The sequence below is a fragment of the Bos indicus x Bos taurus genome, chromosome 11, assembly GCF_003369695.1.
Source record: "Bos indicus x Bos taurus breed Angus x Brahman F1 hybrid chromosome 11, Bos_hybrid_MaternalHap_v2.0, whole genome shotgun sequence".
Classification (NCBI taxonomy): domain Eukaryota; kingdom Metazoa; phylum Chordata; class Mammalia; order Artiodactyla; family Bovidae; genus Bos; species Bos indicus x Bos taurus.
In genome coordinates, this window is record NC_040086.1 from 3,611,283 (window position 1) to 3,637,784 (window position 26,502).

At 52.9% G+C, this 26,502-nt stretch overlaps 1 protein-coding gene across 14 annotated transcripts in view; it reads left to right on the top strand.

Annotated features, from left to right (window-relative positions):
• Window positions 1–362: 362 nt before the first annotated feature.
• Window positions 363–26,502, top strand: part of INPP4A (inositol polyphosphate-4-phosphatase type I A) — a 119,133-nt gene continuing 92,993 nt past the window's right edge. For 7 of the 14 annotated variants that reach the window (XM_027554640.1, XM_027554643.1, XM_027554648.1 and 4 more), the window contains exon 1: window positions 409–639. The gene's annotated coding sequence lies outside the window, so the exon portion shown is untranslated. Of the gene's footprint in view, window positions 640–26,502 lie in introns of all 14 variants that reach the window. The other 7 variants (XM_027554652.1, XM_027554647.1, XM_027554654.1 and 4 more) reach the window with 4 other exon arrangements.

The window sequence follows — 26,502 nt, forward strand, 5'->3', positions numbered from 1 at the left end:
TTTTTGCTTATCTGTATCATCAAAGTATGATTTTAATTTTTGCTTATTTCTAGGTTGAATGTTGTTTCCTAGACGTGGCCGAAGGACCCCGGGAAGCGCTCTCCCCAAAGGGCCAGCGCGGCTCCCGGGGTCGCGGCTCTCTCCGGGGCCTTCTTCCTCGGGAATGCGTCAGGACCTCCAATCCTCAGTATACTTGAGGGCGAAAACGCCATCGTCCAATTAAAGGGCAGAAGTTCAAGAACTCCTTGCAGGCGATTTCGTCATAGCGGACAGCGAGTTTTGAAGGAACCTACACGAAACGCCGCGGAGGAGGACCCGCCGGGTGAGGGCGGGCCTGCCGGGAGCTGGGGAAGCGCGCATGCGTGGCGAGGGGGCGGGGCCGGCGTGGCCTCCGGAGCAGCGGCGGCGGCAGCGGCAGCGGCGGCGGCGGCGGGCTAGGAGCTGCAGCGCGGGTTGCGGGTTCGCGGCTGGGGTGGGCGCCGCGGGCCGGGACAGAGGGACCGATACCTGGAGCCAGACCGCAGCCCAGGACTTCGTGACCCAGAGGCGGCGCTGCTGCTGCGGGTCGGGCGCGCGCCCCGGCTGCACCGAGGACGGCCGGGAGGCAGGGCGCGGGCGCCGCGGGCCCGGACGCGCCAGGTAGGTGGCCGGGCCGGGAGTATCGCGGCGGCTGCGAGCCGCCGGAGACCGGGATGCTCCCCGGGCGGAGTTGGGGCGCGGCGCACACCTCGACGCCGGGCGCGCCGGACGCGTACGGCGCCCGCGGTTGTCATGGAAATAGTACAGCCTAGCGGTTCCCGGGCGGTGGCGTCTTTGGAGAACAATCCGACCCCAGCGACCCCCAGCCGTACGACACCTCGGGCCGCCAGGGGTTGAGGGGAGCCGGGATGCGGGGACGCGGCGCCCCCGAGGCCAGGCAGGTCGCGGCGCCTGCTTGGTGCATCTCCAGGACTGAATCTTAGTGACTCCAGACGCCGAGGCCTCGCGGTGTTTCGGGTGTAAACAGAACCGGCTTAAAATAAACATGCCTCTCGATGTAGGAAATCTGGTCCCATCCTTCCAAACTCTGACCTTTTCTGCCGGTCCACAGCCCCCAACAACATTTCTGACATCTTTGCTTTTGATATTTTCTTTCTTTATGGCTTTGCTAGTCAATGAATTGAGGCCCGAAAGACCTGCAGGGTTTCTGTGACCGGCTCTTGAAAAGCCAGTCCTGAATGTGTAGGCCATAGGAGATTGAAACACTCAAAACGTCAACGGTAATTTACTCCTTTGTGGGCTAAGGGAGCTGTGATGGGGTCTGATGGGCTCCGCTCTCTCTCCCCTTGTCGCCTGCCCTCTGACATTACATAATCATGTATTCCTCCTGCCCCGAGTTCATCCATAATGACAGGTCATGAAAATAATCCTCTGGGTAAGAAAAAAGTGTAGGCAGTAGTAAAGTCCATCTTGTCTTCTTGCTTTGCCACTGAATAGGTTTTGTGTTGGGAGACTGCTTAAGAGTGGAATTTGGTTCGCCACCTGCCCATTTGGGCATCTAAACCGAGGGAGCAGGGGGTGGGGTGGCAGTTTGAATGTTGCAGTGAGATTCTGCCTGATTCATCTCTGTGCACGGTGGATGGTATGGATTGTGGGCAGTAGGGCTGGCGATGGAACGAGCTGTCTTGTATGCCAGTCCTGCATCTGCCAGTTGCTACCTCTGTTTTCCAATTTTCTCATCTCTGGAAGGTGAGAACAAAACCTACTGTGCTGAGTTTGTTTTGGAATCTAAATGCTGTTGGCATTGGTAAGTGCACATAGGCTAGCTATAGGTTGTCCTAGAACGAAGCCTAATTTTTCTTTGAAGACAGACTTTCTTTATCAGGAATTTTTGCCTTTGGATTTAGGCTAGGACCTTTGTTTGGGAGGGTTCTTTGTGGAAATGCTTATTTCTGGAAGAGTCGATTCACTGGTTTCTTGGAATAAAGTTGAAATGATGGTGCCCGTGTGGGAAGGTCAGTGTAGCTGTGCAGAGGTTTGGTGTCAGGAGGCCGAGGTGCTGCCCCAGGGGTCATCGCATGTGACTGGAGTCCACGAGGCCTTGTTCTCTGTGGTGTCTCATAAACAAGCCAAAGTTACAGTTTTAGGGAGAGTTTGCCCTGAAGACAGGGCTTAAAGAAATAAATGCTGGAAAAATTCATAGAAAGGAAGGCTGTATTTCCACTGAGCTCAGTGGTAGAATCATTTGTATTTATTCTGTTAGCTACTTTATTTAGCTTTTTCATTAGGCTTAGGCCATCTCAGAGTGTTAGTTTGCTCCGGTGCAAGTACTGCCTCCTGTCTAGACTCAAGAGTAGACATTATATCCTATCGTTTTTGGAAACTGGATATTTTGTTGTATTGCTGTTAGACTTTAAGCCATTAGTAATTAAAAAAAAATCAATTTAGGGAAAGGATGAAATCAAATAATGTCCATGAGAGGTGGTTGTACGCTGTAAAGCACTCGACAGACCGGTTGTATCTGATAGAACCACTGACCCTTCAGATCCCTTTAGGCAGTTGCCTGCCTGGGAGCATTCTCCTCAGCCAGCAAATCTACAAACGCACCCGAGGAATGGAACTAAAAAGCCCGTGGGACAGACTGACCCTCCCACCCCCAACCCATGGCGTAACATGTCAAGAATTCAGTGAAAGCAGAGGCGGAGACAAGGGACCAAGACTATTTTATCCTGGTTTCTGATGGAAAACTCCTTTAGAGATTATGCATTCCAGGAAGGGTCCTGTGGCATCATCAGCTGCTCACAGCATCAGGAGCCTTTGGCTTTCACCAGGGAAAAGCAGCACGCGTTTGCAGAGAAGAAGGCTTGATTACGTCTTTGCTACTTCTGTGGAACTTGGTTAAGGAGCTAGTCCTAGTCTTGAGAGATCCTTCAACACAGCTTTTTCCAGTGTCCTGGAGCAGAAGCTTTGTGAGGAGAGCCTTTTCTGGGGAGACCAGTACTAAGACTGGGGCAGGCTGGCTTCATTTTGTCTCTCTGTACTTTTAAGAAAAATACCATCGTGAACTTAATCCCCAGGAATTTACCTGTGTTTCTGTGCATATGCACACGTTGGTCTCTTAAAATCTTTTAATGTATTACTTCAGATTCGCTGAAAACTTGTAAGAATAATCCAGAGTTCCCAAATACCCTTTACCCAGATTCTCCAAATGTTGACATTTGCTTTATCCTCTCTCATGTTTGTGTGGGATCACTCCTCTCTCAGGACTTCCCAGGTGGCGCTAGTGGTAAAGAATCTGTCTGTAATGCAGGAGACAGGGGTTCAATCCCTGGGTCAGGAAGATCCCCTGAAGGAGGGCATGGAAACCCACTCCAGTATTCTTGCCTGGAGAATCCCATGGACAATGGAGCTTGGTTGGCTATAGTCCATGGGGTCACAAAAAGCTGGACACTACTGAAGTGACTTAGCACGATGCACACCCTCTTTTCTGAAACGTTTAATGTTAAGTTGTAGACTTGATACGCTTTTATTTATTGTGTGTTTTATAATAGTAAGGACATTTTCTTACAGAACAACAGTATGAAGATTAAAAATCAGGAAATTAAATGTCGACGCAGCACTAATCATCTACAGATCTTTTTCAAGATCTTGCCAGTAGCCACTTTAGCGCAAAAGGAAATGCAAGATTATGTGTTGTGTTAAACTGTACTGCCTTTTTAGTCTCCTTTAATCCAGAGCAGTTCCTGAGTCTTTCTTTGAATTTCCTGACTTTGACAGTTTTGGAGACAGTTACCTGTGTTTTGGATAATGTCCCTCAGTTTGGGTTTGCATGCGGTTTCCTCCTGCTTAGATTCACTTTATGCACTTTTGGCTGATGCGGCACAGGGGTGATATTGTAGGCATCTTAGCTGGTGGGAGGCAGACGCTCTAAGAGTCCCATTCTCTAGTCCTAACTTTCATCACCTGATTAAGAGGGTGTCTGCCTGTTTTCCTCACTGAAAGTTACCATTTTCCCTTTGTTGTTAACATGTATATCATAGTAAGATCGCTTGCGACTATGTAAATGTGCTGCTTTAGAATCCATTGATGAGTCTTACCAGATCAGTTTTGATAGTTGACAGATGGTGACTTTCTAATTCATTGTTTCTTTCCATGCTTATTAGTGGGAGTTGTACTAAAAGGAAGATCTTTACTTTCTCCCTCATTTACTCTAATTTACGTCTCTGCACTCACAAATACCTGCTTTATGCAACATAGTTACTCTCATTATTCATTTTTTAAAAAATTCTGGCTGTGCTGGCTCTTCCTGGCAGCTGCTGGGCGTTTTCTGGCTGCCTCATGCACAGGTGCTCCTCTGGTTGTGGTGTGTGGGCTCAGTAGTTGTGGCATGCAGGCTTAGATGCCCCCCGGCACGTGGGGTCTCAATTCCCTGACCGGGGATTGAACCTGTGTCCCCTGCATTGGGAGGCTTATTCTTAACCACTGGACCACCCAACAAGTCCCCTGTTTATTTTTCTGCTTAAATTGTCCCAGACTTGGCCTGCAGGAGCCCCTTCCAGCTGGCTCCTAGGTCCTTTTGACATGTCCTCCTCGTTCTTTGGGAACTTTTTTACTTTCTGGCCCCAAACTGCCTTGTACTTTCTAGTCCTGAATTCAGCCATTTCCCCTAAGAGTTCAAGTTCCTTTTCGTGGAGAATGGAATTGAAAACCCAGATCTGGGTGCCAGGTGTGCTCCTTGCTGCTTCTAGGCCTCCTCAGTGGACGGGTGTTCTCACTGGAAATATAAATGGAGACCCATTATACAAAATTGTCTCTGATTTGCTTTAATGCGGTGTCCTGGAGACCTGTATGTACTGACATGAAAAGTTTGGTCTGTATTCCAGAGTGTGAGTGTACCATAATTTATCTATCTTTTTTGATCTACATTTAGGTTGTTTCCATTTTTCTGCTCTAAAAATAGTGTGGAATCTGTGAACCACATCATTGTCAACACAGATGTTTCAGTCTTCTAGATTTCCAGAAGTAGATTTTCTGGGTTCAGTTCAGTCACTCAGTTGTGTCCAACTCTCTGTGACCCCATGGACTGCAGCACGCCAGGCTTCCCTGTCCATCACCAACTCTCAGAGCTCGCTCAAACTCATGTCCATTGAGTTGGTGATGCCATCCAACCATCTCATCCTCTGTTGTCCCCTTCTCCTCCTGCCTTCAATCTTTTCTAGCATCAGGGTCTTTTCTAAGAAGTCCGTTTTCCCCATCAGGTGGCCAGAGTATTGGAGCTTCAGCATCAGTCCTTCCAATGAATATTCAGGACTGATCTCCTTTAGGATGGACTGGTTGGATCTCCTTGCAGTCCAAGGAACTCTCAGGAGTCTTGTCCAACACTACAGTTCAAAAGCACCAGTTCTTCAACGGTCAACTTTCTTTATGGTTCAGCTCTCACATGCATACGTGACTATTGGAAAAACCATGACTCTGACTATATGGATATTTGTTGGTAATGTCTCTGCTTTTTAATATGCAGTCTAGGTTGGTCATAACTTTTCTTCCAAGGAGCAGGAGTCTTTTAGTTTCATGGCTGCAGTCACCATCTGCAGTGATTTTGGAGTCCAAGAAAACAGTCTGTCACTGTTTCCATTGTTTCTCCATCTACTTGTCAAGAAGTGATGGGATTGGATGCCATGATTGTTGTTTTTTGAGTGTTGGGTTTTAAGCCACCTTTTTCACTCTCTTTCACCTTCATCAAGAGGCTCTTTAGTGCCTGTTTGCTTTCTGCCATTAGAGTGGTATCATCTGCGTATCTGAGGTTATTGATATTTCTCCCTGCAGTCTTGATTTCAGCTTGTGCTTCATCCAGCCTGGCATTTTGCATGATTTACTCTGTAGGTAAGTTAAATAAGCAGGGTGGCAATATACAGTCTTGTTGTACTCTTTTCCCAACTTGGAACCAGTCTGTTGTTCCATGTCCGGTTTAACCTGTTGCTTCTTGACCTGCATACAGGTTTTTCAGGAGGCAGGTAAGGTGGTCTGGTATTCCCATCTCTTTAATAATTTTCCACAATTTGTTGTGACCCACACAGTCAAAGGCTTTGGCATAGTCAATAAAGCAGGAGATGTTTTTCTGGAATTCTCTCGCTTGGAGAATTTTGAGCATTACTTTGCTAGCATGTGAGATGAGTGCAATTGTGTGGTAGTTTGAACATTCTATGACATTGCCTTTCTTTGGGATTGGAATGAAAACTGACCTTTTACAGTCCTGTGACCACTGCTGAGTTTTCCAAATTTGCTGACATATTGAGTGCAGCACTTTCACAGCATCATCTTCTAGTATTTGAAATAGTTCAGCTGGAATTCCATCACCTCCACTAGCTTTGTTTGTAGTGGTGGTTCCTAAGGCTCACTTGACTTCACGTTCCAGGATGTCTGGGTCTGGGTAAGTGATAACACCATTGTGGTTACCCAGGTCATTAAGATCTTTTTGTTTCTGGGTTAATGCATAATATTAAATACATAACTTTGCCAAATTGCCGTCCTCGCCCCATCCCATTTCCAAGGGGCTTTATCTCTCTTTTCATCAGAGCACAGATAATGTGTGAAATTGCCTTTTCCCCTTTAATTCAGCCAGCACTGAACTGAAGAGTACGAATATTGTTAATTTTTGCCAAACTAGTGGATTAAGAATGTTACTTTTTAAATTACATTTCCCAAATTACCAAAAGTATTGAAAACCTTTTCTTTCTAGTTTTTATTTTAGCTGTGAGTTACCTGGTCATATCCTTTGTGGGCTTCCCTGGTGGCTCAGACGGTAAAGTATCTGCCTGCAATGCTGGAGACCTGGGTTCGATTGCTGGGTTGGGAAGATCCCCTGAAGAAGGGAATGGCAATCCACTCCAGTATTCTTGCCTGGAGAATTCCATGGACAGAGGGGCCTGGTGGGCTACAGTCCATGGGGTTACAAAGAGTCAGACACGACTGAGCGACTTTTTTTTCCCATCCTTTGTGGATTTACCTGTTCATATCTTTTGTGGATTGCCTGTTCACATCCTTTGCCCATTTTTCCTTATTAGGTTGTTTATCGTACTGTACTGTGGAACGTACTAAAGTTTGGACCCTCCAGTTGGCTGTGTGACTTTGGGGAAGGAGCATCATCTTTCTGTGCCTGGTTTTCTCATCTGTAAAACTGGGCTGAAGGCAGTGGCAACCCTAGAGGCTTGTCGCGGGGGTGAACGAGTTAGGACCCGTCGGGTGTGTGGAGCGGCGCCTGACGCCGGCAGAGCTCCCAGGGACTGAAGCTTAGGACAGGGTTATATGGTGAGCATGTGCTGGAGCCCACATGGAACTGGAAATCAGAGCAGCCTCTTCTCGTTGGGTTTAATCTCTTACCCGTCCCTTTTGACATAACCCAGGTGGGAAATAAGAGCCCAGGGCTCCTGGGTGCTCGTCTCCTCTCTTTCGACCTTGCCTGTGCCCTGTCGCATGCCTGCCAGCCAGCCCAGCTGGGCCCTCGTGTCTGCCCGCTGTCCGTCACCTGGGGCAGCTGAGACACCGCGGGCCCTTCCATGTGGAGTCTGCTCGGTTGGGGTTACCTGGTGAAGGTGTCAGAAGCAGGCAGTATCTGGCATGGGCAGGCATGCTATGGGGATAAAGATGAGGTGTCCATTTTCTGGAATGGGGTCAGGAAAACAGATGGGTGTCCTCTGGCCCCCAGGAGGAAGGGAGGGGACTGCTGGAGGCGCCAAGAGATCAGCTCCCCCCAGCTCCCTTCCTGAAACCTCTCAGAGCCTTTCCCTCAGACACCTGGTCATTGTCCAGACCCTGAGACCCTGCATGGCCCGACTTGTCCCACTTGCAGGCAGGATGCTGGGGTCTCCCGAAAGCCTCTCTCTGCCCTGTCCGCTGCTCTGCGCCTCACCAGTGCCCTTGAGTGGCTGTTACAGCAGCCTCTGGTAAAGCTCCCTCACTCTCAAATGTGGGCCTCCTTTCCTTCCCTGTCCTGGGTTGCTTGCATTTCAGCGGTGCATTCTCTAGCCCATTAATTAGAGCTTTCAAGAAGGATGACCTTGGTGTGCAGATCCTGGGAATGTGAAGGAAATGCATGTGGACGGGCCAGTGTTTCTGGAGAGCGGGCCCTCCTGGGAGATGTGGACGCCCAGTTCAGGAGTCTCCCTGGGGTTGTGGATTATGGGCTGTGTTGGTTGGGGTGCTGTCGGCTGCCAGGTAAACAGTAAGGACATTGAGTGTCTCAACCGGAGCCCTCTCTAGCAGCAGTTTCATCGAGGACCTAGATTCCACATCCCAGGGTCAGTCTCCCAGTGGTTGGGATGATCCTTAGGGCCAGCGGGACTGTGTGAAGGAGGCATGCCAGCCAGTCCCCAGCCCTGCTCTGGCCAGTGGGAGTGGTGAGGATCACACGGCCATCCCAGACCCAGAACACGAGGCTGCGGGCTGACTGATCTAGCCGTGCTTCTCTGAGCCTGGTCTCCAGACCAGCAGCCTCAACATCATCCGAGACTTGTCTGACATAGTCTCACGCCCCAACCAGCCAACCAAATCAGAAACTCTGGGAGGGCCCTGCGGTCTGTTTTTAAACTAGCCCACTAGGTGATTCTCCTTCAAGAAAAGGATGAGAATTGCTCTCTTAGATTAATCAAGGCCACCTCCCACTCAACTGGAAATGGGGCTGCTGTTTCCAGAATCCAGAGAGGAAAGTTCCCAAAAAAGGCGGGCAGCAGAGAAAAGTTGGGAGATCAGCCCGTGGTGTCAGCCGAGGGGCGTGCGAAGTGTCTAAGGAGCCTTGCCTGCCTTGGCCCCCTGCCCCAGTGTATGGACCTGGCTGAGTGCCCAGCTCCTGCCCGCAGCCTCTCCAACCTCTCTGAGCGAGACCCCGACCTTCCTCCAGGACGGTGTTGCTAACACCAGCCCCCGAGGGCGTGGGGACCGGCCCTGCTGACTCACTTCCCCAAGCAGGTCCTGGAGTGTGTTCAGGTGTGTGGGGTGTGCACTCTCTGCTACTTCTCACTCAATTAGGGAGAAATGGACCCCTGCCATTAGTAGGGGCTTGGGGAATGTCGGAGGAACTGGCCTGCAGGGACAGGCCCTCTGAATGGCAGCAGGTCCTCTCCCTGGCACCCCGCATGTGATCAGCATTGTCATCCCCTTGGGCAGGCACAGCCCCGCTGCACGTTTGGGTGAGTAGAACAGCCACCTTCCCCATGGGATTCCAGGTTTCTCCTGGAGCTCAAGAGCTGAGTTACTTCTGGATTTTCTTGACTTTGCAGGGCTTTCAGGGTCCATCCTAATATGTAAACATGATGTATGGGAGCTGTCTCAGATTAAGTGCCACAGCTTTGGTGCTAATGGCTGAGGAAGGAAGAGCGGCCGAGGGGCAGAAGGGCTGGGAGGGCTAAAACATGTTTGCAGACGGCAGTTGTTGGTGAAGTCAGCCTGAGGTTGTGACCAGGTAAACGTTTTTTAAAATAGAATACAGAATATCCAAATAGATTTCCTACAGGGAGGGGAAGCATTTTTTTTTTTTTTTTAAATAAAATACCTAGTTATTTGCATATGATGTGTGAGTGGGTATCATGATTGTTTTTTCCTGTGGTTTCTTGTTTGTTTTTAAATAAATCCAAGTGTCAAGCACAGAAAGGAGAGGGCTCCTCTGGATGTGTACAAACATGGGGTCTTTTCCTGGGGAGGGTGCCTCGGGGGTCCATGGCTCACAATGGCTGGAAAGCCACCAATCTGAACTGAGAGGGGCCTTCCCGTGGTGTGGGCTGGGGTCGTGGAGCTGGCCGCCCAAGGACAGCAGGGCAAGGGCCTAAGCTTCCTGGTCTTACTCTGGTTAATTTTTTGTGGTGTTTGACCCTCCTAACGATGCTGGGGATCATCAGCAGGGCCACGCGGAGGCCAGAGTGGGGTGGGGTGTGCGGAGGCAGTGGCAGGGAGCGTGTCAGCTTGTCAGAGGTCCAAGATTTGACTCTGGATGCCTGACCCATCCTTCTAACAGGGCGATCAGCATACAGCGGCCTACCGAGGGAGGGATGGAATGGAAATGGAGGTGGAGATAGATGTGGACAGGTTTTAGTGTCTGCCTTGTTTTGAGGCCAGCCGCACACTGCCTGTGACACCCCCTCACCTTTGTGGCTTGACCGTGACGGGACAACGCCTAAGTCACCGTGGCTGCCGTCGACAGAGTCGTGTGTTATTTCACAAGGGTGAATCTGGTTTGTGTCACAGCCTCTGCAGCCATGTCTTCGGGCTGTCTGTGTCTGGTTTTTGAGTGGGGCAAGTTGGGATGTGGGAAGAGAAAGTGCTGGACAAGAACCTGAGTCAACTCTCACGTGTCAAATGGGGAAGGCGCCTGGCGGATGGGGATGGGCTGGGGTGTGGATTGAATAGTACAGGCAGCAGAGGTCTGTGCGCTGCAGCTCTGGGCCAGCGCCCATCCAGGGAAGGTACCTTCCCGCAGGAGGCCCAGCATCTTTACAGTCTTGATAACCCCTCTTCCTACTGTGTCCCTGTTCTAAAACGTGTATTCAAAAGGGTGGAGTGTGTCGCATCTATGAGTCCTGTTCAGGGCACCTCTGAGGGGAAATGCTGCAGAAGAAGGAGGTTTTGAGAGGCAGGGGACTGCCAGCAAAGGTCAGAGGAGAAGGATGTGGGCAGGAGGAGGAAGAGGGAAGTGGGGGAGGGGTCTGGACTCATAGAGCTTTGGTCAGGTGGTCACTGACCCAGCTGTCTTCTGCTGACACTTTTTTTTCCTAAAGCACATAGAAACTTGTGATTGTGTGCAGTGGAGTGTTAAATATTTTCACATTGCTTACTGATTGCTTTGACTTTGTTCTGCATAAGCACATGTTAAACAGTGATCACATTGCATAATTGGGTGATAATCAAATGACCTATAAAATGGAATCTTTGACAGAGTCCAGTTAGAATGGGGCTGTGTGCCAGGAAGTATCAAGATGCCCCAGACTCTTCCAAACATTGTCATTACTCTGGTTTGGAGGAGGAGAGGTGGCTGAGCTGGTTGGCCTTGGGGAAACACCGAGCTGGTCAACACCCACCTGGGGTGGAGGCGTCACGCGGAAAGTTCAGCTTCTCTGTGCACTGGTGCTGATTAGAATCTCGAAGACAGAGTTTTGGGTGAAGTAGAAAAGGATAGCTTTACTACCTTGCCAGGCAAAGGGGGCCATAGCGGGCTAATGCCCCCAGAACCCTGTGTCCCAACTTGGGGCCAATAGTGAGAAGTTTTATCATAATTGTTTGAAGAGGGTGTGATCAGCTTGTGGACATTATTCTAATGGGTTGGTGGTGAGGTAAGTAGGAGTTAGCATCGTCAACCTTCAGGTCCAGCTGGTCTGGGTCTGCATGCTTGTGGGCTGCATACCGTCATTAATTGTTAATTTTTTCCACCTGGAAGGGAGTTCAGTATTTACGAAACAGCTCCAAGGTATGGTTGTGTATATCCTTTGATGAGGAACCAGGACCTTGCCCCAAAGCTCCTCTGGCCTGTTTCTCCCTGGTCTTGCATCCCTGCTCCTCCCTAATAACTGCTTGAATCTGCCCATTGGAACTCAGGGAAGGTCATGGAGGTTGAGTGAAGGCTGCTTCTTATAATCCTAGAGATGTGGGACCCAAAGCCCTTGTGCTCAGGAGCCTCACGGCCCTGAGCGGGCAGTTGAGTTTTGCCCTCAGTTTGCAGGTGACTTGGTGAGGCTGGGCCTGAATCTTATCCCCTCCTTCCTTGTGCATATAGTGAAGGTCACTCCCAGCATTTCTGCCCCTTGGCCCCAGTCCTGCATGGTTGTGGACTGTGATGGTGCCCGAGGGCAGCATGGGCGAAGTCTTCAGTGTGCCTGATTCGGTTGGCCTGGGGCTCAGACATGCTTGTACACACAGTCTATTTAGGGAAGCGCTTCTTGAGTCTGTGGCCTTGGAAGTCCACCTCCTGCCTTGTGCTCTTTCGCTTTCCCACCTCTCTGCAGTGATTCAGCAGCAGCTTTCTAGAATGGAGAAGCTCCATGGCAGAGACGCGGGAGGACACCTGGCGTGTTAGTGGAGGTGGAAGCTCCCTGTGCACCGTGCAGACCAAACTCCTCCTGGCCCCTGTGGAGCGTCTGGCACCTTCCCTGGCTCCTCCCCCTGCGCCCTGTCTCCACACCTCAACTCTGAGGCTCTTTGCAGAAAGTCCCCCAGGACAACTGCACTCTGTGCTAAAGCCCAGATCCTTGTCATTCTCTTTGGAGACCACTCTACTCCCCAACAGTTTCCTTTTCTCTGATAATTTATGGACAGTTATTGTCTCATGCATCTCTGGATTCTCTCCGACAAGGTAACATCCTTCCCTGACTTCTCCGACCTCCTTTTACTCTGTTTTAGGGCTGTTTTATTTCTTAGTAGACATTCTTGACCTTTAACTCAAAGGGTACATGGATTTAACGTTACCAGTCAGAGCACTGCTGCTGCTGCTGCTAAGTCGCTTCAGTCGTGTCCGACTCTGTGCAGCCCCACAGACGGCAGCCCACCAGGCTCCCCCGTCCCTGGGATTCTCCAGGCAAGAACACTGGAGTGGGTTGCCATTTCCTTCTCCAATGCACGAAAGTGAAAAGTGAAAGTGAAGTTGCTCAGTCGTGTCTGACTCTTAGCGACCCCATGGACTGCAGCCTACCAGGCTCCTCCGTCCATGGGATTCTCCAGGTAAGAGTACTGGAGTGGGGTGCTATTGCCTTCTCCCAGTCAGAGCACAGGCTGATTGAAAAGGAGGAGCTTCAGGTGGATACAACTGAACGAGGACTGTCCCTTCCAGAGGAGTCCTCCTAGCTCAGGGCTGCCCCCGCTGGTGAAAGCCATCACATTCTTCATTTGTGTCTTCCTTAAACCCTGCAGAGCCCACGAGGACAGGAATCCATCTTACTTGAAAGCATTAATAGTCTTGGAAATAGTCTACTAGGACGTGTGTTTTGTGATTGTCATTACAGGTGCCTTTGAACTGTATGGTATTTTGAATAACCCCAGCAGAAGGAGGAAGATCTTTGCATTTTGAGTCGACTTGATTGTTTAATCATTCTTTAATTAGTCAAATATCTTTACTGAACTAGGTATTCACCTTGTTGGTCAAAGACAGAAGCAAAGCCAGCAGATGGGTTGGGAGCAGCAAGGGGCCTTCTGCAGGGTTGGGTCACTGGCTCAGAGAGAGGGATGCTCCGTGATAGCAGCACTGCCATCTTGGTTAAGAAGACCCAGGTTTTAAAATTGATTCCCATCAGTTTCTAAGGAGAAGGCAATGGCACCCGACTCCAGTACTTTTGCCTGGAAAATCCCATGGACAGAGGAGCCTGGGAGGCTGCAGTCCATGGGGTCGCTAAGAGTCGGACACTACTGAGCGACTTCACTTTCACTTTTCACTTTCCTGCATTGGAGAAGGAAATGGCAACCCACTCCAGTTACTCTTGCCTGGAAAATCCCAGGGACGGCGGAGCCTGGTGGGTTGCCGTCTATGGGGTCGCACAGATTCGGACACGACTGAAGCGACTCAGCAGCAGCAGCAACAGTTAATAACCTGGGACCACGTAGGCCTTTTTCACTGGGGACTTGCCGATGGAGCCGGGAGCCTGATTGCGCCCCAGCCCCGAGGCTCCTGGGGCTCAGGCCACACTGTCTGGTGTGCAAGTTCGTTCTCAGAGCAGCCAGCACAGCCTCAGCCCCTTCCATGGCAAAGAGGGTTCTCGACTATCGTTGATACGGTTCATATCAAACAGGATTAGATGAGCTGTGATCAGATTCCTGGGATGTAATTGCTATGTCCTTCCTTGGAACTGGGCACGACAGGATCTGACCGCTGTTACAGACCCGTAGGTTGGCTGTATCATAAACTGTTAGTCGCGCCAGTGTTTGTCACGGCAACAGCAGCCCATGGCTTAGACTGCGAACCTAATTTAATGGACGAACTCTAATGAATAAAAACAAGGGCTATTTTTACCTCATAACCTAGATTTGTCTGTGAGGAACATGCAAGCCACGCTATTAAATGTTTGGGGCAGTAAACAGGAATTCGGTATATTAAAGCTTTTTAAACTTGCTACTCAAGCAGGCTTGGAAATAGAGTTTGTTAGCTTTTTTAGGATTATAAATGTTGATTATGTTGGGAAGAAACTGTTCTATGAAGTAATTCAAACAAAATGAATCTTCTTCTGCTTATAAGTTCTTGTGAGAATGTACTCACCCTAGCCTGGAGCCCAGGGTAAATTTGAGAATGCTTTGTCTAAAGTTCTTTTTCTGGGAAAATGGGACTGTTAATCAACTTAAATCTGAAATAGTATCCTTCCTTGTTCCCAGCTCTTAGCACTCCAGGATGGTGACATTGTCCACTGTTGGATTTAAGTGGGAAATGGTAAAATTGTTAAGATTAACGTCTAGCTGTGTGTAACGGCAGATCTGGAGGAAGAGGGGCTTAGTCAAAGGCAATGTTTATTTCTCTCCTTGTACTGATGTCTGGAGGTGGGCAGTCAGATCGTGTGACCTCCTGTCCCCTGGCCCAGCCTCTTGTCCAGGAAGGCAGCCAGAGGGGCACCCAGCTCTGGGGTCTTGTAGGCTGCAGGAAACTGAACTTCCTGAGGACTCCTCATCAAGCTCTCCTTGTGTCGTGTTGGCAAGAGCTGAACCCATGGCCACAGTCAGGGAGGCAGGCGGCCCCATGCCAACCGAAGTTCAGGGTCCTGGGCCTGTTAACTAAGGAGGAAAGGAAGAATGGACATTGGAGGCAACTTGCTGTGTCTTTCCTGCAAGTTGTTATCTGCTTTGAAAGATAAGTTTATGTGCTTGTTGGGAAAGTGTTGGCAACATGTTGGGGAAATTTCTGTGGGGAAAGGAGGTGTGGGCAGCTATTGTAACTAAACTCAAGGGCCTGAGACCTTCCTCTCTTTCACGTGGGTCTTAACACTCGAGCCTGAAATGGGTCCCGGATCCTTTGGGCCTTAATCCCTCATTTAAAGGACAGAAATGGCAGAGGTCTCATCTGAGTTCTCGGGGCACCAGGTGCCGAGGCTGCAGGCTGGATGTGCTTTCCCCACTAGGCCCTCGGGGTTTCTGGAGCCCTGGCTGTGTCCAGAGGCGAGGGCTGCCTGGGTGGGGGGACTTCAGGCAGGGTGTGGGATCCGACAAGGGCCAGTGGGCGAGATGCCCTGGGTGGGAAGAGGCCTGGAGTGGGGGCCCAGGTGGGGTAGACTGCTTCTCCCACCAGAGCCGTCTTCCTCTGAGCGTGGGAGGGCCGGCCTTACCAGCAGAGTTGAGAGACACCTGGGTCTGTTGGTATCTTTCCTGCCTCCTCCCTCCTCATCCTGCTTTTCCTTTCAGAAGGGTGATCTCAAGGCCCTGCTGTTTGTCCAGTGAAGGGATCTGAGAATCACTTTACTCTCAGTGTCAGTGAAATTGACTGTGTTCTGCTTTTACAGGTGTTTGCGTTTCAAGAAGGATATATGTTCTTATTTAGTTGCTTCAGTTGTGTCTGACTCTTTGTGACCCCGTGGACTGTAGCCCGCCAGGCTCCTCTGTCCGTGGGATTGTCCAGGCAAGAACACTGGAGTGGGTTGCCATGCCCTCCTCCAGGGGATCTTCCCGACCCAGGGGTTGACCCTCCATCTCTTGTGTCTCCTGCATTGGCAGGTGGGTTCTGTACCACTCAGCCACCTGGGAGGCATGGACTGCACTAGCAGCGCCTACAGTCAAGGCTGGTCGGATGGCAGACCCCAGAATAGGGGGGCCTGGGGCCCTCCTTGTGCCACAGACCGCTGGGCATGAGCCTTCGCTGCATGTCTGGGTGTAGTTGGCCAGAGCTGCTGCTCCTGTTACCTTCCCTCCACCCAGCCCAACCCCCCCTGCAGCGTGTTCCTCTCACCTCCTGCGTGCTCACAGTCATGCTTGCACACGCCACTCACACCTGCACTTAGGTCTGCCACTTGCACGCATGTGTATACACTCTTTATACACGCACGTGTGTACCCAGGCCTCACCCTCACCACCGCCCACCAGGGAGGCTGTAGTCCCCGGAAGCTGCGCTCCTGGGGGCCACGCGTTGCTTTCTGGCTGACTGGAACCCCTGGGAGCTCGGAGTCTGGACGTGCACGTGTTCAAGGATCTTTACCAGAAACATTCCCTAAGTTCATGCCTCTGAAATCAGGAACTTCCTTTTGCGTTTCTGAAACTCATGATGAGAATCTGCTCATGGGTAATAACAGCTTTTCCTTGCCTTTGAAAATGTCTTCACTTCCCATTTTGAAACGGGAAGGGCTTTGGCCTCCCCCACAGCCCTTCCCTGCCTTCTCTCCCTGAGTGGCTCTGCAGGCCGGGGGTGAGCTCACCATCTTTCCTCGCACCCCAGCATCGTCGCTGTGTGAGCTGGTGCTGATCTTCCAGATTGTTTTGCCGTCCGGTTCTTTCTCAGTGAAAACGTAATTCTTTTTTTCATGTTTGAGAGTAAATATTCAGATGCCCATCGAACTTCTCAGAACCACCTTTCCTCCTGGGCATGGGAGTGTCCACCCCGTGCCATTTGGGACTTGCCTTCCCATTCCACAGGCGCCCTGGTAACCAGATGCTGCACCTGTGTTTCAGAGGAAAGAAAGACTGCTGGGACACGCTGAGTGCTGAGTATTGCAGGGTGAACGGAAAGTGTGGCCTGGCCCCGGGGGAGGTGGTTCTGATTTCCAGGTTTCAGCTCGCACTCTTAAAGGGGCAGGCACTGTTATAGAGTGGGCGGTGGGGGAGGGGAAGCTGGAGCGACCTGGAGTCCTCAACAGCGCTGCTGCCTATGGGAGGTGGCGGCTGGCACAGCTTGTGAGGCCCCTGGCCTGGGCAGCCTTGCCAGGGACATAGCGGGCGCTCGGGAACATCTGAGTTCAAGATGGCGCCACCGCTGGCCCAGAGACGCCCTGGTGTGAAGGGCGCCTCCAGGGGGCTCGGGGGGTGGTCCTCAGTCAGGGATGCAGGCGGGGCTGCGCCCTTTGGGACGGCACTCACGTGGGACAGGATGGGCGGGGCAGGGGCAGGAGTCCGCTGACCTGTGGGCCTGGCTCAGCCTTCACCCCTGAGGCTGGGGGACTAGGCACTCGGATTGCCTGGCGTGGGTCTCCTGCGCACCCCTGCCCCTCCGGTTGAGAGAGGGCAGGTGGTCTGTTCACTCTAGTAACAGCAGGCACCTCTCATTAGGAGGAAGGGAGTGAGTGCTGGGCAGTGAAGAGGAGAAGCAGCGTCAGAGCACGATTGTCTACCGTAGGAACCCTGAGGGGCTGCGTGGGGGTGCTGGGTGGCTGGATGCCCTGCCCTGCTCCACTCTCCCTTCTCGGTGTGTAGCTCCTCAACAGTAGCTCCTTAAAGGTCTGGAGGAATTGTTGAGAGGTTCACTTCTGCTTTACTGCCTTGTGTGGGGCTGCTGTGTTCCGTGTGGCATTCACCAGTGTGACGATTGTTCTCAGGGGACATGCCCAGTGACCGTAATGGATCTGGGGTGTCCTGAGACATCACTGTTCTTCAGGGCAGGGCCAGCAGCTCAGCTTTCTTTGTATCCCCAGAAGTGTCGTACAGTGCCTGGCACACGATCAGTGTATAATTGATGTTTGTTGAATGAATGAAAGGGAAAGTCACTACCTCATTGTCAGAAGGGAAAGGAAAGCCTCAGGCTGTTGTGGGAAGACAGCCGTTTTCCGGAGGTCACGTTGGGGTTCAGTCTAACTTAGGAAAGGGAGGTGAGAGCAGAGCCCGTGGTCGCCCCAGTGAGTCCGCAAGGTGAGGCCGAGCCCCTCAGCTTGTCCCCTGCACCTGATGTGTGCTGCGCGCCTGGCCCCTCACCCACTGACGAACCCGGGCTGCTTCTGCACCTCTGGGGGGAAGGAGCCACGCCTCAGGGCTTGGTTACCCTGGATGTTTTCTTCCTAAATTTAATCAACCTGAAAGAGGAATTCTGTTTCCATGTGTGCAGGCTAGACTCCTGGGGACTAGAAGATTCAGAGAAGCTGGGAGGGTGGGGCGCACAGGACAGGGGCCGCCTCCTCTCCTGGGCCTCAGGGGCATCAAAGGGCTTCATGGAGCGATGAGTTAGATGTCAGGGATGTGGTGAGGGCTCGAGCTGCGGGGTTCAGGGAGACGTGTGGGCAGGGTGGGGGTAACACACCAGGAAGGAGGCCCGGGAGGCGAGGCCAACCCAAGATTTGAGACTGCGTTCATCCCACACTGGAGTTTCTTCAGACTTTAAAATTCTGTTTTGCTTGTATCTTACTGATGGTTGGTTGGTTGAATCATTGTTATTGTTTTAAATGATGAAAGCATAGTCTTCTAAATGGTCTGAGGAGGCCCTTTCTTAGACTGCAGCGGTTGTTATGACCACCCCTGTGTGCTAACCACTTTCGTGGGCCAAGGCTGGCGGCCTGGTCTCCGCTCAGGGCTGGGCCAGCAGGCGTGGGCACCTCTGCTCCCTGAGCCCCGCGTGGCCTGATGCTTGGTGGCCAAAGTGCCCAGCCACAGGCAGGGTGTCCCTCTGAGCCTGCGGTGGTGGCACTGAAGCCATGTCCCTGAAATGATGGAAATGAAACCAGCCCTGGAGAAGAATGTGATAAACTGCCTGTGAAGACTGGGCCATGAGGAAGAGAAAGCACTGGGGTGTGAACCCAGAGATGTGTGTTCCTAGAAGTGGATCAGCTGTCTCAGAGTCCCCTCTCTGCGGTGGAACAGCTGAGTGGTGGCTTCAGCCTTCTGAGGTCTCCGCACCAGGGGCCCAGAGCCGCCAGGAAACGTGGTTGAACCTGTGGACCAGAGGCTGCGGAGGTGTTGGCTTGCGTCTGCCAAGGCGTGCTGTAAGATCCTGGGCTCTGGGACCCGAAGCATTTGTGTCCCCCTTCCGTACGTTGTCGTGATGTGGTCAGGGAGGAAGGCACGCTGAAGGCGCCCAGTTGGAGGAAGGGAAGTGAAGGCAGAGCGAGCAGGGGGTGGGTGCCGTGCCAGGGACAGTGCGGCCCTCCGTCCCCTCACCCGCTGGGTGGCGCCGCGCAGAGGGGTGGCGCCGCGCGGAGTGGGGCTCTGTCCCTTCACCGCCGGGTGGCGTCGCGCGGAGTGGGGCTCCGTCCCCTCACCCGCCGGGTGGCGCCGCCCAGAGTGGGGCTCCATCAAGCCCCGTCCTGGGCTAGTGTCGCTTGGTGGTGGCGGCTCAGTCGTGTCCGACTCTGTGGCCCCAGGGACTGCAGCACGCCAGGCCTCCCTGTTCTTCACCATCTCCTGGAGCTCGCTCAGACTCCTGTCCGTTGAGTCAGTGATGCCACCCAGCCGTCTCATCCTCTTATCACCCCCTTCTCCTTCTGCCTGTGATCTTTCCCAGCATCAGAGTCTTTTCCAGTGAGTCAGCACTTTGCATCAGGTGGCCAAATTTATTGCAGCTTCAGCATCAGGCCTTCCAGTGAATATGCAGGGTTGATTTCCTTCAGGGTTGACTGATTTGATCCTTGCTGTCCAGGGGACTCTCAAAGGGTCTTCTCCAGCACCACAGTTAAAAGTATCAATTCTTCGCAGCTCAGCCCTCTTTATGGTCCAAACTCACTTGGTGGGAGTCTTCAGAGCCTCCCTGTTCTTGGCTTGATTTGTCAAATTTGAAGACAACATTTCATGTTCTGTTTCACAGCAGCTGTTCACTTCGGTGGTTCATAGATGATAAGGTATGGTGGGGTATATGATAAAGTCAGCCTCCTGTTCCCTCTCCAGCCACCCAGAGCCCTCCCTGGAGAAGCCAGCACCACGGGCTTCTCATGTCTCCTTCCCCAGGTGTCCCGTGTACGAGTCAGCACGGGTGTGTCAGGTGTCCCGTGTACGAGTCAGCACGGGTGTGTGTGTCTTGCGTGTAGACACGCTCACGGTTACCCTTGTCCTGCGCCGCTGCTGCCCGCCCTTGCCCCTGGCCCTCCCCGCCTCCCCTGACTGTACCCTGGTGCCCTCCGCTCACGGGGACATAGCTTCTCTTTGTTTGGCCCAGCTGCATGGGGTCCCCCTGCCAGGCTGTACTGTGGATTCTTTAAGCAGAGCTCCCTTGATGGTGGGGGGCTTTTGCCAGCCCGTGCTTGGCACGCGCGTTGAGTGCGCTGTCCTGCCCTGAAGCGTGGACGAAGTACGCTGGCTGCAGGGAGAGCAGGGGCTTAGATGATGTTTGCATGCTCCTGCCCATTCCCTGCGGTTCTCACTTGGCCTATAACCTTTCCTTTGTCAGATATCATCATCTGTAAGACAGGCTTCTTTAAAATACTGCCCTCTAGTTACATCCAGACCTTTCAGACTAACCCGCAGCACCCTGAATGAGGCTCATCAAGGCCACCTGGACCCAGCTTCTAGAATAGTGGTTCTGAAGGGCTCTCCTCTGCCTGGCTCACCACGGGGCCGAGCACCAGGAGCTTCAGAAGGGTCTGAGGGTTTTTTCTGATAGCCGGGACCACACCGTGCCTGGGGAGTGAGCCGGTTTCCAGCTGTAATGTCTGCCTGAGGCTGGCCCTGGCTGGGCCCTCCCAGGGTTTCAGCCGCTCCCGCCTTCATGCTGTGTGTCTGGGAGGGAAGGGAATGACCTGGGCGTAGGCACTGTACACATGGGTGTTTTGGAGTCGTGTTGGATGGCCGTCGTCGGCTTCTCAGTCTGCAAGCCGGCCCTGGTGGTTTGCACCGTAGCGGTTATGTGGTGACATCACTGAGCTGCGGCGTACAGGCGGGGGCATCTGCAAGGCCCCCCTTCAGTCCCAGGAGGTGGGGTGGTGGAGGCTACTGGCACCTGAGTGCCTGCTCACGTTCCCTCCTGTGTGAAGTGGCCCAGGGATGCTCCAGGGAGAAAGAGGTGGGGATAACCCCCCTCAGAGTTGTCCCAGGAGTGTGTCTGGAAGCCTGCATACTAGCCCCCACAGGATCCAGAGGAGGGCCAAGCTGCAAGGCCTCCCCTGGGAGTGAGGGTGAGCTGATGTTAGACGCAGGCACCCAGGGGCTCCCCAGGCCAAGGAGCGCTGAGGGGGTCCCTCCTTCTGCTGGCTCAGTCCCAAGGCCACTGTCCCTTTTCTGGCCTGGTGGTGGCTGGTCGGGAGCCCAGCCCTTGTACCTGTAGAGGAGGTCAGAGAAGAGGGGTGCAGACAAGACAGCTCAGGGGCTGGGACGGTGGCGCTTGGGAAGCCAGTGGGGTTCCTCTTTCTGTTCATTTTTTCTTTAGAACACTTTTGAGGTTTGGAGGCTCTGCCCTGGCTGTGGCGGGCTGCTCGGCCTGTGGGAGGGATGGTCTTCACATCCCTCGCAGGCTGGAGTCAAGGTGGGGGACTCCTGAAAGGGGGCGGGGAGGGCAGAAACATCCGGGATCCAGCCTCGTCCACTCAGAGCCCAGAGAGCAGCCACCAACGCCAGGGAAGTGGGATTGTACATCGTGCATTTCCAAACTGGGACCTACCCCGCCCCCAAGAAGGAAAACCGGGAGTGGGGCGGCCACGGAGCCAGGCTGCAGAGATGGAGAGCAGGGGAGAGGGGGCCTGGTGTTAACACTCGCCCTCTGCAGCCCCGCTGGCCCTTCTTCCAGGCTCGCAGGGCGGGGGTTGCAGGTCCCACACCAGGGACCCACTGCGCCGCTGCTTTGGCAGCTGCAGGGCTCATGGCTGAGGGAGGTGCTCCCGCTGCGCTTGTGGAAGGTAAGGGGCCTGCTGGCCGCTCATGGCTCTGGCGGTTGGGGTCCTCCTCTGTGAGGTCAGCAGAGGCATGGCACTGAGTGTTTAAGGCGGACGTCTGTGGCAAAATTTTATATTTATGTAGGACGCGCCAAGAATTGGGGCAGCCTTGGAAACTCCCTTTGAAACAGAATCAAGAGAGCCAGCATATGTGAAGGTGGTTTTTGAGTATCGGCAGGACTGTGCAGCGTGAGCCTGTGTGCACAGTTCACAGGACTGGCTGGTGGTCCCGGGCGGTGGCAGGAACCCCTTCACTGACGGAGGTTCTTGACTTCCTGCCGCGTGCCCGCAGTGTCCAGGTGGCCTCACTCACGTTTCTCATGTCATCCCCTACGTCAGTGTCCTAGGGTTGCTGTCACAAATTCCTACCAACTTGGTGGCTGAAAGCAACAGAACTTCATCCTCTCACAACTCCAGAGGCTAGGAGTCCACATTAGCATCACAGGGTCAAGACCGCGGGGTCGGCAGGGCCGCGGTGGCTGAGATGACCCAGTTCTTGCCTCGTCCACAGCAGCTGCTGACTCCCTCGGCTCGCAGGCCCGCCCCGCATCTAGGGCCGGGCTCTGTGACTCGGCCTCCCTCTGCCTGTGTCACGTGGCTCTCTTCTTCTGAAATCTCCCTTCATGTCTGTCTTCTCAGGACGTTTACACTGGCTTTAGGGCCCACCACATAATCCAGGATGGTTTCCTCCCTCAGGGTCCTCAGCTTAATCGTGCCTGGAGTCCGTGCCGTGTAAATAGCACTCACAGGCTGCAGGGACTAGAACGGGGGCATCTTTTGGGGGGTTGGGGAGGCATTATTTGACCTCCCACATCCCACAGCAACCTGCTGAGGCTGGCACTGCCCAAGACAGCAGATGGAATGAGGAAGCGCAGGCTTGGCCTGCTGAGGCTGTTGGGCGGCCATGGTTCTTCCTTCTCCTGAACCTGTGAAGCTGCAGGAGGGCCATTTAGACACTGAGATGCACGCAGCGACTAGATAAGTCCTGTACTCTTCCTGTGCCGTTACATTGGTTTGGAAAAGAAAGAGCTTTGGATCAGGGCCCGTGGTGCACCTAGCTGGGGGCACGTGTGGTGATGCCTGGATTCGCTGTGGCCAGATGGCCCTGGGCAGCCTCATTCTCCTCATCTGTACATTGAAGACAGAACAGCCCGTGAGTTAGATGATGTCTCCTGGGTGAAATGGCTCAGCAAGGGTCATTGTATGGGTTTCTCATTCAGTGTGAGTTCCTGGTCCCCACAAGGAGAAATCACATGAGCAAGGTCAGGAGACATGAAGGATGGACTGTGTTAATGCCCAAGACAAACTGCACTGAGAAGTGTGCAAATAATTGACTCACTGATACGACACACATTTATCGAATGCCTGCCTGAGCCAGGAAGTTGGGTTGGGGAAGGGAGAGAAGGGCAGGCAGCACACAGCCCTCCTGCTGTGGAGGAGGGGAGCCAGGGGCCAGACATGTGAACCGTCATTTCTAAGTTGTGGACTGAAATGAAGAGGAGTAGGAATGCATCTCAGAGATGCACCCCACTCCAGTACTCTTGCCTGGAAAATCCCATGGACGGAGGAGCCTGGTGGACTGCTGTCTATGGGGTCGCGAAGAGTCGGACACGACTAAGCGCCTTCACTTTCACTTTTCACTTTCCTGCATTGGAGAAGGAAATGGCAACCCACTCCAGTGTTCTTGCCTGGAGAATCCCAGGGACGGGGGAGCCTGATGGGCTGCCGTCTATGGGGTCGTACAGAGTCGGACACGACTGAAGCGACTTAGCAGCAGCAGCAGCAGGAATGCATCTCACATGTATTTATTTATATTTTCATAAGTAATGTGATGAAAATTCATGAGGGTCTGTGTTCCTGAATCTGTTCTGTATCTTCAGCTCATCTTCCATTTCTCACCCCAGTTGGTGGCTGGTCATGGGTCCCAGAGCTCCTCAGTTACTCCTTGTAGGTCCCCGAAGCCCCTCAGTGGCTGGGCCTGGGTCCCTGTACAGTCCCTGGGTCCCTGTACAGTCCCTGAGTCCCTGGCTCTCAGGCTCTGGTTTTAATAACTGGCCAGGCCTGGTTATGCTCTTCCCCAGGGGACAGGCCTGCTTCCTGCCGCCTATTTACACTGACCCCCACTCCCTTGGGCCTGTGGTTCCCCCTGGTGTGGACCTGGCCTCTCCAGCCCTTGCGTGGACGGGTGCTTGGTCCCGGGCTCCCTCTGATTCCCTGGCTCCAGGCTCAGGCAAGCCCCTGCCCTCCTCGCTGAGTCCACGCCTCTCCCATGAGTCCTGCTCCCCCAGCTCTGCAGGAAGGGACCTTGTGTTGTTAGGTTTCTTACACTGACCTTACTGGGCACTCCTGTGTGCCCAGGCCTCTTGGCTCAGGAGGGCTGATGCACGTCACACCCGTCACTGATTCCATGAGCCGCCCGTGTTCCTGGGGCCTGGCCGAGTGCCCGCTGCTGTGCTCTGCCTGCGTGTGCACGGCTGCCTTTCACACACCCTGAGTCATGCGTATCTGTCCTCCCATTGGGCAGGTGGCAGAATCGGGGTGCAGAGAAGTGAGGCCACCCAGCGGTCAGTGGCAGAGTGGGGTCCACGGGCCCTCTCGCCACACAGCCGCTCGCTTACAGAGCTGCACCAGGTGGGCCAGGCCCAGGGATGGGCCAGCCACCAAACTCACAGGGCCACAGGAGCCCAGCAGGTGACAGTGTCCTCTGCGTCCTCTCTGGGGACTCACGGCTTTATCTCCCTTTCCCGTCTCTCTTTGATCCTGTCTCACAGCCCCACAGCCCTTCCTTGTGTGTATCCCCAGGGACACCCGGTGCCTGTGCTGTACACCGCCCCCGCCCCGGCACACACGCACACCTCGTCCGCTTGCCGACCCCCACCCTGTGGCCTGGATCTCCCGTCTCCTTTCTCCTTGCCCTGTCCTGTGCTAGCCTACCCTGTGCTGCTGACCGCCCGCAGGGGTCGGGGGTGGAGGGAGACCCAGTGTCCCCGCCTTGGCAGTGAGCAGAAAGGCTCTTCTCAGCTTCGTGGACTCCCTGCTATGTGCTAGTTGTAAAACTTCTCTTCCTTGAGTAACAGAATTTTTGCATAGACTCCCTACAGGTAAACTTACATTTGATTTTCTTGTATGATTATAACGTTTTTCCTATTTTAAATCAGCAAAAGAACAAATGTGTTAAGTAAGCATTTGCTTATTAGCTTGGAAACTTAAATCTCATTTTAATGGTGATTTTATAGGAAAAGAAATACTCTCTAGGTTCCAATTAACTTATAAATGGGCTTTAGGGAAGCAACCTGTTAGTTGAACTGCCTGTAAGTTTTTCACCTTGGTAGGATTCTAGAACTGAGCTTAAAATTCATCATCACTGGTAGTACTTTGTTTACTTTCTAATCCAGTGAGGCCATGAACTAATTTAACAGGTGATAACTCTAAGTAAATGAAATAAATAGTACAATTTTGAGATTGGACAGAAAGGAGGTGAGAACCTTCATTCAGTTCAGTTCAGTTGCTCAGTCGTGTCCGACTCTTTGCGACCCCATGGACTGCAGCATGCCAGGCTTCCCTGTCCATCACCAACTCCCGGAGCTTACTCAAACTCATGTCTATCAAGTTGGTGATGCCATCCAGCCATCTCATCCTCTGTCGTCCCCCTTTTCCTCCCGCCTTCAATTTTCCCCAGCATCAGGGTCTTTTCAAATGAGTCAATTCTTTGCCTCAGGTGGCTGAAGTATTGGAGTTTCAGCTTCAGCATCAGTCCTTCCAATGAATATTCAGGACTGATCTCCTTTAGGATGGACTGGTTGGATCTCCTTGCAGTCCAAGGGACTCTCAAGAGTCTTCTCCAACACCACAGTTCAAAAGCATCAGTTCTTCAGCACTCAGCTTGCTTTAGAGTCCAACTCTCACATCCATACATGACCACTGGAAAAACCATAGCCTTGACTAGATGGACCTTTGTTGGCAAAATAATGTCTCTGCTTTTTATATGCTGTCATAGCTTTTCTTCCAAGGAGCAACTGTCTTTTAATTTCATGGCTTAGGTGAGAGCCTTAGATACCTCAATTTGGATGTCTCAGTAAAGAAAACAGAAAATTTAAAGGTGCCACGAGGGAAGGGTAAGGATGGAAGGAGAATAAAACCAAACCAGAGTCAGTTCTGTGGGGAGAGGCTGGCTGCTCCCATGTCTCCACCTCAAACCTGTGGTGTTCGTCTTTTGATGGTCTCAGTCCTGACCCCAGTGAGACTTCAGTGGAATGCCACAGGTGGATGGTTCAGGATTGAAGCCTCACCGGTTCACAAGTGTACATAATTCAGCTGAGATGGACACAGAGCTCCCCGAGGGCCCGGGAGACACCACCACCGGGACCTGCAGTGAGATGGCAGAGGAGGAGCTGATGTGACAGCACAGACGTGGGGATTCCCAGGAAAAGGACCTGTTGGGGTGGAGGTGGGGACTAGGGGGGAAGCAGAGCAGTGATGCGAGCCCCCCCCCCCCAGCCCCCGCCACATTACACTCACCTGGGGCTCTCAAGGAGGCCTGCTCTCCACTGCCTTGCCTGCGCCCAGGGCTACCCGCCAGCAACACGGGTGGGGGCAGCACAGGGGTCTGTCACCTTTTCCACTGCATGACTCTGGGTTTCAGCTGGGCCAGAGAGGGCTGGGCCCCAGAGGTTCCGAACTGGACTGTTCTGGTTTGAATCCCCGCGTAGCTGCACCAACCCCCACCTCTCAGAGGCTGCTAAGGTGGGTGAGTGATGTGTCGAGCGCCAGGGGTTCCGTGACAAGAGTGGCTGACTGGTATGAA